Below are 13,274 nucleotides of genomic sequence, written 5' to 3'. Positions count from 1 at the left end.
TAGTTCTTGAGATGGAACTAGCAAGTACATGCCAAAAGATATGACTATTAGTAGGCTAGGCCTGCCCAAATTGGTGAAAGGTCACTACCACTTAAGTTGGAGCCATGGAGGTTAGGGATTCAACACCTCATAGTCAAGATTTGTGGGATTAAGCATTATTCTATAGTTGCCATGAGGAGCAGGGAGGGGTAGAATGAACATAGATAAGGTAAAGGAGACAGAAGAAGAAACGTTAATCATCATTGTTAGAGAAATATTAGCCCATTAGCATAAGCCCAAGCCTAATTCTACTTTGTGTGCAAGCCAAGTCTCCTACTTGTATTAAAAGTCTATTAGTCGAGGGTTTAGTCTACTATATATACACATGTTATGATTTATTGTAACACAAGTTTTGTACTACACTCTTATATAATAAAGATGTAGCCCTTAAGGGTTTCTTTGGTGGACATAGGTCATGTTCTTGTGTTCCTATTTTATGCTTCTCTCTTTTGCATATATTCAAGCATATTCAACATGGAATATATCATAGCTAATATATAACATGGTATCAGAGCCACCTTCCTGTGACTATAGTTTTTTGTCCTTACAGTGTACTAAAAGCAATCTTTGTCTTCCTCAGTGTTTCTTCGCTGCGTTCATCTTCTTTGGCTTCCCACTACTACCATCAAAACTCTCCTGTATAGTCATGCCACCATTAGAAGTCGCATCAACACTACAAGACCATTGTCTTCCTCAATCCATCGTCACAAAACCAAGCTTCATTCAAGGGATCTTCTCAACCTTATCAAATCTCAAGGTTTCATCAAGTTTCTATCTTGAGTTTGAGAGAGGGTGTTAGAGATATATTAGCCTATTAGCATAAGCCCAAGCCTAATTATATTTTGTGTGCAAGCCAAGTCTTCTATTTGTATTAGAAGTCTATTAGTATAGAGTTTAGTCTACTATATATACACATGTTATGGTTCATTGTAACACAAGTTTTGTACTACACTCTTATATAATAAAGATATAGCCCTTAAGGGTTTCTTTCGTGGACATAGGTCGTGTTCTTGTGTTCCTATTTTATGCTTCTCTCTTTTGCATATATTCAAGCATATTCAACATGGAATATATCATAGCTAATATTTAACAATCATCATCATCATCATTAGTTTGGCTGTACCTAATTTGATTTTCATAAGACCAAAAAGGAATAGCCCTCGATAGGTGAAAATAGTTTCTCCTTGGAGGAGAATCAGTTACATATATCAATTAACTAAGAGCATCTAATTGAAAAATTATTGTTCAAAACCTTCTATGGAGGCAAAACTGATCTTGCTTTTCACGTATGGAAAATCTAGAAACAAGAAGGCTTCCAAGTGAAATAATAATCTTAAATTAGTTCATGTTGATCTTGCGAGACATGCTTACGACATATTGTCTCAGTTTATTTTTGGTCATCTCCCCTACCCCACTTCTTTTTTTCCATTTCTTGTCTTCCTTTTTATCCCTTTTCAAATGGACAAAATTGGGAAATGCCCCATTTGGGTAAAAATAGTAGCATAATGCCCTTTTTTCCAAACTATATAGGGAAATGCCCCTCTTTTGTAACTCGATTTTCTCAAAATCGAGTTATAAAAAAAAAAAAATTCTAGAGCCCTATAGCGGCGTTTTAAGGACCTATAGTGTCATTTTCAGGATCTATAGTGACGTTTTGTAACTCGATTTCCATAAAATCGAGTTATAGGCAATTTTTTTAATTTTTTTTACCTATAACTCGATTTCTTATAAATCGAGTTAAAAAACGCCACTATAGGTCCTAAAAACGTCACTATAGGCTCCTAAAAAACGCCGCTATAGGGCCTAACTCGATTTTGAGAAAATCGAGTTACCAAAGAGGGGCATTTCCCTATATAGTTTGGAGAAAAGGGCATTATGCTGCTATTTTTACCCAAACGGGGCATTTCCCAATTTTGTCCCTTTTCAAATAGATACTATCAAGATTCAATTCAAAGAAAGCTATAAATGATGTTGGAAGAAAGTAGTTGCTCAAAGCCTCAAAGTTTTGCTAATTAGACAGGCAAGGTTTTACTGATGGCAAGAAATCACTCTCCTGTTAACTATAACTCTTTCATTACAAACTAATTCATGTTTATTAATAATTAAATCAAAAGTTCAGTAATTAATGTAAAAAAAGGAGATGTGCTTTGCTTATGAAATGCTCAGCAGAGTTTTAACTTATAACAGAGAATGAAAAGTTTTGATAAGAGAATCTGTAATAGGAATTTGTTAAGTATTATAAAAGCACTAAGTCTGCCTGGTTTTAAGGCACTTGTTCTTACCTATATAGTTACTGGGATTTCGGATAGCAAACTCTATATGAACTAAGTGCCAAATTTTCGTTCAGCTTCTTCAGATTCTATTCCTATTGAAAGGGTCAATGTTCGCAAGGACATAGATGAAGGGTAGGTTTTATCTGCATCATCACCCCCAAGTTAGTCACACACTGTGATACATTGTCCAGCAATGTGATTCTCGATGATATCCTGACAGCTTTCATTTCTGATTTTTGAGATTGCAAGGTTAGTTATGACAGCTGGAGGAGAAATGTTGCACTTAAACCTCTTGAGAACATAGGAAACTCTACTGCAATATGTGAGATGGATCTAATTCTCCCTAACCTTTTCATCTGGAAAAATTTGATGGTACAAGAAAAATGGTTACTTGTTTGATTGTGACACACATATTGATGTGTTCTTCACAGGAATTCCAAAGTTAAATAATTGAATATGGCTCCCTTCATTTATTTAAAAATCTTGAAGTCATGCAGATTATAGCTCCATTCAGCATAAACAAGATAAACAACAATAAGAATGACGAGGATAATTATAGTGACAATTCTTAAGCTATCTCTTCTGTGCCTTAATCCCAACTGCCAAATATAAATTTTATATGCCATACATCTATTACTGTTCACAACCTAGAATACAAGTTTATATTTTCTATTGCAATCACAAAGGTAGGATTATCAAGTCATTCCAAAGTTACAGGTCAAAAGGTTGCAGTCCTTAGTGTTGGGTTCTAAGACTTTAGGTTTAAATATATTAGAACTTCATTTTGTATTGTTGCAAACCATGATCAAAATGTTTAGTCTTGTTTTAGACTTGCTCAAAGTATGTTTATGTGTAAAGTTGGAATCAAGTGTACTGCAAGATTTATTGTGTAAATCTGCCTGGTTCAATCGATCTAGAATTAGAGTTGATAAATCAAAGCTAGTGCAAATTGTTTTCTGTAGAATTTTTCAACTCAACCCAAGCTCATATGACGTGTAGGGTTTTATGTATTGCTTCAAGTATATAAGAAAAAACCCTAGCCACGTTTTATAGTTGTTGTTTTATGCTGTGTATGTGAATCTCTTGTAAAATCTCGAGGTGTTTGCCTTCACATATACTTATGGTTATCAAGAATCGATTATTTCAAGAGCTTGATGATCGATTCAGTTGCTACATAAAGAGCTTAAGAAAACACAAGTAGGAGTACTTGTGGTTACTGTGGATCAAAGAAAGAAGTAGTCCATAGACTCGGAGCTGTCACGTGGTCGTGGTAGTAAGTTTTCTACTTGAGGTAGTAATAGGATGTTAGTGGTCTAAGTCACTATTGTGTAAACTTCAATTCTTTTATAGTGGATCTGTTTTACCTTGAGGATAGCTAGGTTAAATCCTCCCCAGATTTTTTACCGATTTGGTTTTCCTAGGTTATCATATCGTTGTGTTATTTATTTTCTGCATTGTTTCAATGATATGATTTATCTATGTTAACCTATATCTGAATAATTTACCTAAATTTATCACTTGGCTAAATAACTAGGTTAATCTATTTGTGTTTAAGGGGTCTAAAAATGTACACTCGGAGAAGGTAACTTTCATTTTCTTTTCAATCTCTTTTTAAAACACTTCTTCATGCAATACTTGCAAAGAATTTCAACTGAGCTTTTGGTTTAAATATGGTTTAGATCTTGATATTGTAGTGTGGCCATATAATTTTATAAAAATTTCATTATTTTAGCAAAAGATTGATTTTGGTCAATGGTCATGGAAGGGATAAAAACACTGACATTTGTAACTGGACTATTTAGTCTTTTGAGATGCATGTTATTATGAAGATTGACGCAAAATGATCTTTTCATAAATAAGCGTTGATTGCAATATTATTGTTCTCTAACAGCAGTTGGTGTGTAGTAAGTCCAGGTATGTAGAACACGGGGATTAAAATCATCTTTGTTCATCCAAATAAAATGGAATACATGTCTAGTATCGGCCAATACTGATCCTTACACCCATGCCTCTACAAAATACTAAGTTATCTTTCTTTTCTTTTCTTTTTTCCCCTTGTTTTCCTTTTTCTTACAGATAGGTCTCAGTCTCAATATCAAGAAAGCATGGATAATATTGGAAGGAAGTAGTTACTGAAACCTCTTCTAATTAGGCAACTTGAGACTGATCTGCAATTGCCTAATTTAGAAACAGGGCACTCTTAAAGAGTAAGAAAATAGTTTCCCCTAATACTCCCTCTCTCTCTCCCTTGTTTCCTTTTATTTTTTATTCTTTTTCCAAATATATGTGGGAGCTCCTCGTTTACCAAAAAAGGAACTCACAGCAGGGATCTTAACTGTGAAATCATACAAGATTGTACATGCAATGTGCAATGGTTGGAATGTCGCTATACAAAATTAGGGGAAACAAGCTAAGTATATAGATTCTCTCAACTATCAGGAGTCAAACAAGAACACAATAAAAAGAGGAACAAAAACATAACAGTAATGTCCTATCAAAAAAAAAAAAAAAAAAAACATAACAGTAATGGAAAAAATGCAAAAAAAAAAAAAAAAAAAAAAAACATAACAGTAATGGAAAAAATGCAGCATGATTTTGCAAAAACTGGGTGCTGTTGCTTGGATTATATTTCAAGAATAAGTACAATTGAATGCCTACTACCTTTAGCATATTATGACTACTGTATCAAGATCTTGTAACAATATACAATTAAGCTCCAATGGGTACGAATGAAGCAGGAAATTTCAAATTAGCCTATGATGTTGTCCTAAATTTACTGTCATCATCAAATGCAACCCTTTTCCTTTTCTGACCAACAATAGGCGCTTCCTCATCTGTGCTCACAACCAATCTTACTCCAAAATCTTCATGACTTTATCATCCTCTGAACACGAACAAGAGATCAAATCATCATCATCCAAAAAAGAAGAATCACAAAGCTTAAAATCAGCTTCAATCCATGAAGAACTAGAAATAGCGGGTAGTTCAGGTTCATCCACACCAGCGAGAATGGGATGATCCAACAGCATCTCAGCCGTGAACCTGAACATGGGTTTCCTCACAAGACAAGCCTTCAAGAAATCCCTCACCTCCCTCGAAATCCCACTTGTAATTTTAGGCAATTCACGCTCATTGCCTATAAGACGCAAAAGCTCCTCTGTATCCAACTCTTTCTCTCTATCCCAAGGAGATTTCCTAGTAAGCATTCCACACACCACACACCCTAAAATCCAAATATCACATTTAGGGTCTTGCACATTCTCTATCACAGTTTCAGGCGCCATATACGTGCCTCTCAAGTAATCCAACCTCCCCTTCTTTCTCTGCTCTGATCTCTTAGCCAACCCTAAATCCCCTATCTTTGCCACAAAACCTTCATTAGATTTTTTCAACACCTAGTAACTTCTTTATCAGATTTTTTTTCAAATTAAATACAATTAATTTTGGCCGGTTTTCCGAGTTGAACCTCAGTTCATATGGTTCCCTCAGATTTATTAAAAGTTTGGTTCTTGCGTATAAAAAACCGGTTTAATGATCGGTTCACAATTAACCCGACTGGTTCGATTTGGGTTTAAAAACCATGACACCAAGTGTAATGGTTTTCCAAGTTGAACCTCAGTTCATATGGTTCTCTCAGATTTATTAAAAGTTCGGTTCTTGCATATAAAAAACCGGTTTCATTACTAGTTCACAATTAACCCGGTTGGTCCAGTCTGAATTTAAAAACCATGACACCAAGTGTAAGTAGAACCCATCTCATATATATATATATATATATATGCACTAGCAAAAAAATACTGGTGTCTTTATTTTTTTATATATAATTTTTATTTTGAAAATTTAATTTATAAGTGAATAAAGCAATTTAAAAATCAATATGAGAGTGACCCTATTTTTTAGGCAATATTTTAGTGAGTTAAAGATATAGGTTGCGTTTGGATAGATTATTTTTTGCCAACTTATTTTATTATTCAGCTTATTTTTACTACTATTCATAGACCTCACTGTACTTGTTGGTATTATTCATGGGTCCTACTGTACTATTTCAGCTAACTTTTATCTTTATCTATAGTACTTTCAATAAAAAGTTTTCAATTCTCACAAAATAAACAGATCCTAAACAAACCTATATTTTTATCAAATTGTTCTTTAGTTTTGTCTCAACTTAAAAATAAGAGTGTAGGGGCATTTTTGAACAAAAAAAATGAGATCTTAAACAGGGAAATCCCCTTAAATAATAGTAGTAGTAGTAATAGCAGTAGTAGTAGCAGTAGTATATATATATATATATATGTGTGTGTGTGTGTATTGATTTCGTTCCTCACAAAAATTCCAAAAATTGAATAAGGGAATATGGATTCTTTCATTCAAAGCAAATTATAAGCTTCATTCGTCCAATGTGGCAATGTTACGCATACACAAAACAAGCAACAATAACAATGACAAGGACAATAATAATGACAATACTCAAGCTAGCTCTTCTAAGCCTAAATTTCAACTACCAATAAGAATGAAAATACTCAATCTAAATCTTCTTAGCCTTAATACCAAGGGTCTGATATGTGAATACCCAAAGTATAATAGGCCAATATATGAAATGTTGGCAGGCTAAGCCACTACCATGGAGAATAAAAAGAATGGTAGATCCTTCTTCGATTTAATAAATTAATGTTAAGTAACCTTGTATAGGTAGAGGTCTGGAAATCAGCACCTCATAGGTGTATGATTTGAGGGGAATACATGTGGGATAAAAAAAACATGTGGAAAAGGTTTTAAAAAAGAAAATAAAGATAAAGAGATAATTACATCAAGAACATAACCTCTAGCTAACATCAACATTATACCAATACACATGGTTTTTTGGGAAAAGAGGAGAACCTTTAAAAAGAATTTCTTTTTTTTTTTTTTCTTTTTTTACTTTTTTTCTTGCTACGCTAAAAAAGAACAGCCATCTATTTTTCTTTCAAGGAAAGAAGAGGAACTTCTTCACTCACACCGATCACTTAATGATGGGAAGAACATGATTTCATTCTTGTGTATGGCAGTATTTTTCATTAATAGACATGCATAAAATAAAATAAAAATAATTTAAACTCTTTACCATTTTTCAAATTAAAAAACCAGACCTAAATTTTATCATCCAATTATCATCTACATCCATCATCCTATAGTAGGTTGAGGTTCTTTCTCTACACTCTTTTTTCTCTCTTCATGAAATATCAAAATTTGAGGGGTGGCCAAAAATTGGACAATTTTTTAGAGACTACTTTCCATAAGTCAAGGATACAACTTATATTTTTAATACATAGGTTAAAAGAGTGATCATTATTTTTATGATTGAATATAAATTTTTATTTTTATAGTTGGCTAATGGATGGTATGTTGTTTTGGGTCGTTTCTTAATTATAGTGGTTGTTAGTTTGTTCCTGTTAGCTAATGATTGTGAGATAGTTGACTTTGTTTTATCAAAAAAGAATATAACTCAGAACTGATTAGTGTGAGAGATTGACTAAAAAGTAAACGGATGTTTTATTAAATAATTAATTATTTGATTTATTTTACTTGATCTACAGGAGAATAGTTACTTTATGCAAACAATAATAATAATAATAACATTTTAAAAGTCTAATGCTATTAGTGAGTATAACTTCATATATTCTCGTTGCTTATATTTAAATAAGAAATAACATATGTTTTTTAGTAGAAAATAATAAAAAACACATATATATTCTTGTTTATGTTTATGTTCATACTACTTTCATTTAAATGTTTTCTTATAAAAAAAATAACCATCCTTCATCAAAGATGCTATGACTATGCTCATCATTTTGGCTTAAATTAGGAGCGTCATCTAGACTGTAGCTGTCACCATGCTCCATGGTTATACATGGAGAATGTTCAATGAAGTTGGAAGTATCCTTGAATGGAGGTTCATGTTGTTGTGTATGGTTCTTCTAGAATTCGAGTAGTGTGTGCTTTTTCTAGAGCCGTTGTGTCAATTATTGTCCATGCATCCTCTATTGGCATTGTAACACCCCATAATTTTGATACCAATTAAATTATTATACGTAAATTTTAAAGGAGGCCTATAATTAAATGAATTAAATAAATTTGGGCCTAAGGTATTAAAAATAAGATAAATACAATTGGAATATGAAGCCCAAGTGAGGTGGCATAAATAAAAATATGGGCCTTGAAAGCCCTAGTCTTTTACCTCGCATATACTTATGAGACTTTCTTTTTGCTTCAGCCGCATCACACTACTGAACTCCACTTCTCTTCACTGTGGCTGTGAGTAGAGATTACAGGTATAGTTTCTATGTTTATACTAATAGAAAAAGGGCTCCTAGATTGTTATTATATTAGATAAGGGATGGTTAAATATGGCTGCATGTCAAGAGCTTTGATATTGTATCTAATAGGCTTGGACTTTATCAATTGCTTTGTCATCATATGAAAGGGAAAATATTGCTTTGTGGGTTTATATGTATATCCGTATATGGCCATCTTGGATCTAAAAACTATGACTATTTTAATGGGCAAAGGGTGCTTGTGGATTAATTTGCTTTCACACATAGCCTCAATTGTTGGCCGGTTAATATGCATTCGTACTAGTTCAGTCGTGTGCTAGATTTTGGGTCTTTGGGTTGATAATTACGATATTATAATAGGAATTGTTATATAGCCGTACGGTCCAAGCTTTGAAAATTGATTATGTATGAATAGTATGCATAGTCATATGGACCTCTATTGGCTCTAAGATTTATTTGGCTGAGCTATATTATTGCACTAGCTATCTTTTAGCTATATTGAAACTTCATGAATATATAGATCAGGCAACAATATTTATAAGTCCAGAAATCTGATCAAAGCTGAAAGTAAATTGGATAGTTAGGTGAATAAATAGAGGATTTTGGATAAATCAATATTGTTTAGGATAAAACCATTTTAAGTGTGAAAATAGATTTTTAAGTGGGAAATTGTGTATTGATGAACCTATTTTTGGTATTGCTAGGTTCTAATTCTACTAAATTGTTGTGATTCAAGGGAGGTCGATTTCCATTATTTGCAACTAAGAGGTAAGTGGTGTTTACTAATTTTGGGGGTTTTTCCCAAACAGCATTGGTTATTAAACTATTATATATATATATAAGAAATATATTGTTATTCTATACATATAAATGGATATTTTATAAATTCTCGATGTGCACATTAATTATTCGTTTTATGAAAAACTTGTTGGACAACCTAAATCTATTTAAAATTTGTATGTGCGATATACCCTTATATTTTCGAGAATTATGATTGGATTATTTTGTGAGCATCCTGTATATGTTTTGAAAACCTATGGCAAGTCGTGATTAGAAGCTCAGTATCGTATTTAGTACTTAGCAAGGGACAATCATACTGCAGCTAGTCCTTAGCAAGGGACGGTCCCAAAAGGGGATAGTGCACATTTGATAGCTTTTTAGCAAGGGAGTATACTATTGAGGATCCAAAAAGGAAGCTCCTTAGCAAGGGAGTGCACCTTTAGGTTCCAAAGGAACCATCCTTAAGAAAGGGGATGAAAAGAAGGTTCCAGTCCCAAAAAGGGAACAACATAACACTGTCAACGGGGCGTAAACGTTGACCACGAGAAAAGTCTAGGAAATTGTTTATGTAATGATATTAATATATATATATATATATATATTATGATGGCTCACAATATAAGTATATTTGTTTATATATATATATATATATGAAGTATTTGATGATGAATATTGATGAGTTACAATTTATGAAATTTTTGTAAGAATTATTTATTTGAAAGGTTTGTTCCCACACCCCAATGTTAGTGAATTCCACTTATTGAGTTATCTCACTCCCCTTTATTTCCCATTACAGATACATTAGAGGAATTACTGGAGTAGAGATTCTTGGGAGACAGCAGTTACGAACTATTTTTGTAGAACTGAGGATTTTATTGTTATTTTATGGCATTAAACATTGTATTGGAGAATTATTTTGAGGATGTTTTGTATTTGATGAATTAGAGCTTTAACTTTTGTGATAAGATTCAAGGTTGCTAGTTTCTTTTATTTAATATTTTTATAGATTTTTATTGCTTATGACTTTGGGGCGTTACAGGCATTCCATTCATTTCAAGGAAATTAATATAAAAACAAAGTATGATAAAAATGGGGATAATAATGAAATGATAAATGTGACATCCTTCACACTAATTATTTTGATGAGGTGATTAATCGTAAGTTTGGACTGCCAATTTTCTTTGGTTCTAATCCTGCCATCAATATACCTATAAGGAATAGGATAGATCTTCACATTTAATAGTTAAGGAAGATAACCTACTGTAGTTGTGTACAGATATACCAACATTGCTTTGGAAAATCTTTCCATTTCAAAAATTTGGACTTTTTCAAATCTAAAGAGGAATGCACCAATCATTAATGAGAAAGATGAGATTAGACTTAAGCGACTTATATCTATGAATAAAACTTCACCAATGTGCCTACACCATCACAAGTAGGCAAGAGAGTTTATCAAGAGGACTACTTATCCAACCATACCTAAAACAATCAAATATAAATGTATATGAAAGAGAGTATATTATAAAAAAAATAACGTAATATTATACAAAGTAAAGACAAAATATTTTATGTGATTTGGTGATATTTAATATTTGATTATTTCCTTTAATAACCTTCTACACTTTGAAAATAGAAAGAATATATTACATACTATCTAGATCTAAAACTATAATATCTTCCTCTCATTAGAGGGAAATTTTTGAAAATGTGTATGTTTATGTTTATATTCATACATACTCTTTTGATAATCAAGCCAATTTCTAAGACTATGTATTACCACTTTTTCTGAGACAGCATTCTAAGTGAACATGTTACTATATTGTTTTTGAAGTCTAAAAACCAATTTGTTGACATATTTACCAAAGAATTATTTAGGGGTCATTTAGAGTCTATATGTTCCAAACTAGACTTATATTACTTATATGCTCTAGTTTGTGGGAGAGTGTTAGAGACATAGGAAAAATGTTGTAATGGGTTGTAAACTCATGTTGTATGGGTAGTATCCCTCTAAAAAGGATGAAGAAGGTTATAGGAAGTTTCTAAGGGGTCCATTGTCCCAATCTAGATTATTCCTTATTTTATTGTAATCAAGCTCCTTCTATATAAAATGGTTCAAATTTTTTCTTCTAAAAAAAAAATTCCCTCCATATAATAATAGATAGTAAGGGGGTTAAAACGCAAGCTTTTGCCATTCAGCTTTTTTTTTTTTTTTTTATAATTATTTATTCTTTTCCCTTTTTCAACATTGATATCGTTCAAGGATACTAATATTAAGATTCCATCAACAAGAGACACTAATAGGTACAATTTATCTATTTGATTTGCAAGTGTGTAAATTAATTTAAAAAATTAGTTTTATATTGATCCTCCTTTCAAAATGTAATCAGGCTCCCTCTGTATAAAATGGTCCAACAAAGTGTAGCCAAGCCAATTCTTGATGAGACAATCTCTCCACACAAAGTGGGCAAGAGACAAATTAATGCCAAGCCAATTCATGTCCCAACAAAAAATTGGCCTAGTAAAGCTGTCAAGAAAAATGGTCACACCATCATTACGATACCAATAAAATATATTACAATAGCAACCAATATTTTCAACCTCCTTCCAAACCAGTAGGAAAGGTTTCCGTTAAGGTTAGTACCAATGCATTTTAATATCTGCGCATAAGGAAAAGGACCTTTTACAAAATCTTTTTTTTTTTTTTTTTGGAGATAATATAGACTAAAGACATATGGCATGGAGAAGAAGGGAGTGGGAAGACAGGACTTACAACACTAACACTTACAAAAGGGCATAACCTTTGTAAGTACTAGTGAGGCTTATAAATCGAAGACTCACTCACTAACTAACCGATGTGATACTTTAGACCACTTATCTTCTTCTTTTTTAAGATAATATAGACAGAAGACATAGAGAATGGGAAAGGAGGGAGTGGGAAGACAAGATTTACAACACTATCACTTACAAAAGAGTCTAACCCTTGTAAGTACTAGCGAGGCTTATAAACCGAAAACTCACTCATTAACTAACCGATGTGGTACTTTAGACCACTTATCTTTTTTTTGAGATAACATAGATAGAAGAGGAATACTAAATGGAAGCTATCTTTAGTTTTTATGTTTATGTTTTTATTCATGATGCTTTTATTAAATGCTATTTTTCTATAAAAAAAAAAAAAACCATCCTTCATCAAACACCTCAAGTTCTCGATCTTTTTTTGCATCATACGACGAGTACATAATCATACCATAGCTTTACATCACCTCTATTAATGACTGCCGAAATTGGATCCTAATTAGTGAAAATAAATTAGGTCTTTTACTCTTGTGTGGATTTTAAAAATCTTTCAAAAATCCACTTAAATGATTATGCTGTCTCATTATACAAACTGGTATATAGCTCTGTGCTACCGCATGGAAATGGATATATTATTAATCATGAGTTTATTCATGTTTAAAAGGAGTCTAAATTCATCTTATTAACCAGAAAATTTCATTAACAAAACTTAGCAGTATATATATTTTACACAAAAAAATGAACCTTGGTGACAATGTTTATTCAAAAGATCCATTCACGCTTTTGAATCTTCAATCTCTATTGGTGATTGAAATTTTCGTAGCTTAAAAAAGGCCTACAAAAAGTATCATCTATCGGCCCACAGCAGTGCTTTCTTCATTGTTATAGGTGCCAAACCTGAACAAAAAGCTAAATATAAGAATAGTGAATTTTAGGCATAATGTGCATCTAATCACATATTAGCAATTTATAACAAATGTAAAGATGCAAACTTTGTAAGTGAATAGTAAACAAAACTCAATGTCAAAACCAAGAAGAAAGCACTTTAATCCGAAACTCAGTGCAAATGTAAAGA

This window comes from Quercus suber, unplaced genomic scaffold, assembly GCF_002906115.3.
Source record: "Quercus suber isolate HL8 unplaced genomic scaffold, Cork oak 2.0 scaffold_21, whole genome shotgun sequence".
In the NCBI taxonomy this organism is placed as follows: domain Eukaryota; kingdom Viridiplantae; phylum Streptophyta; class Magnoliopsida; order Fagales; family Fagaceae; genus Quercus; species Quercus suber.
This window is presented reverse-complemented; position numbering follows the sequence as displayed.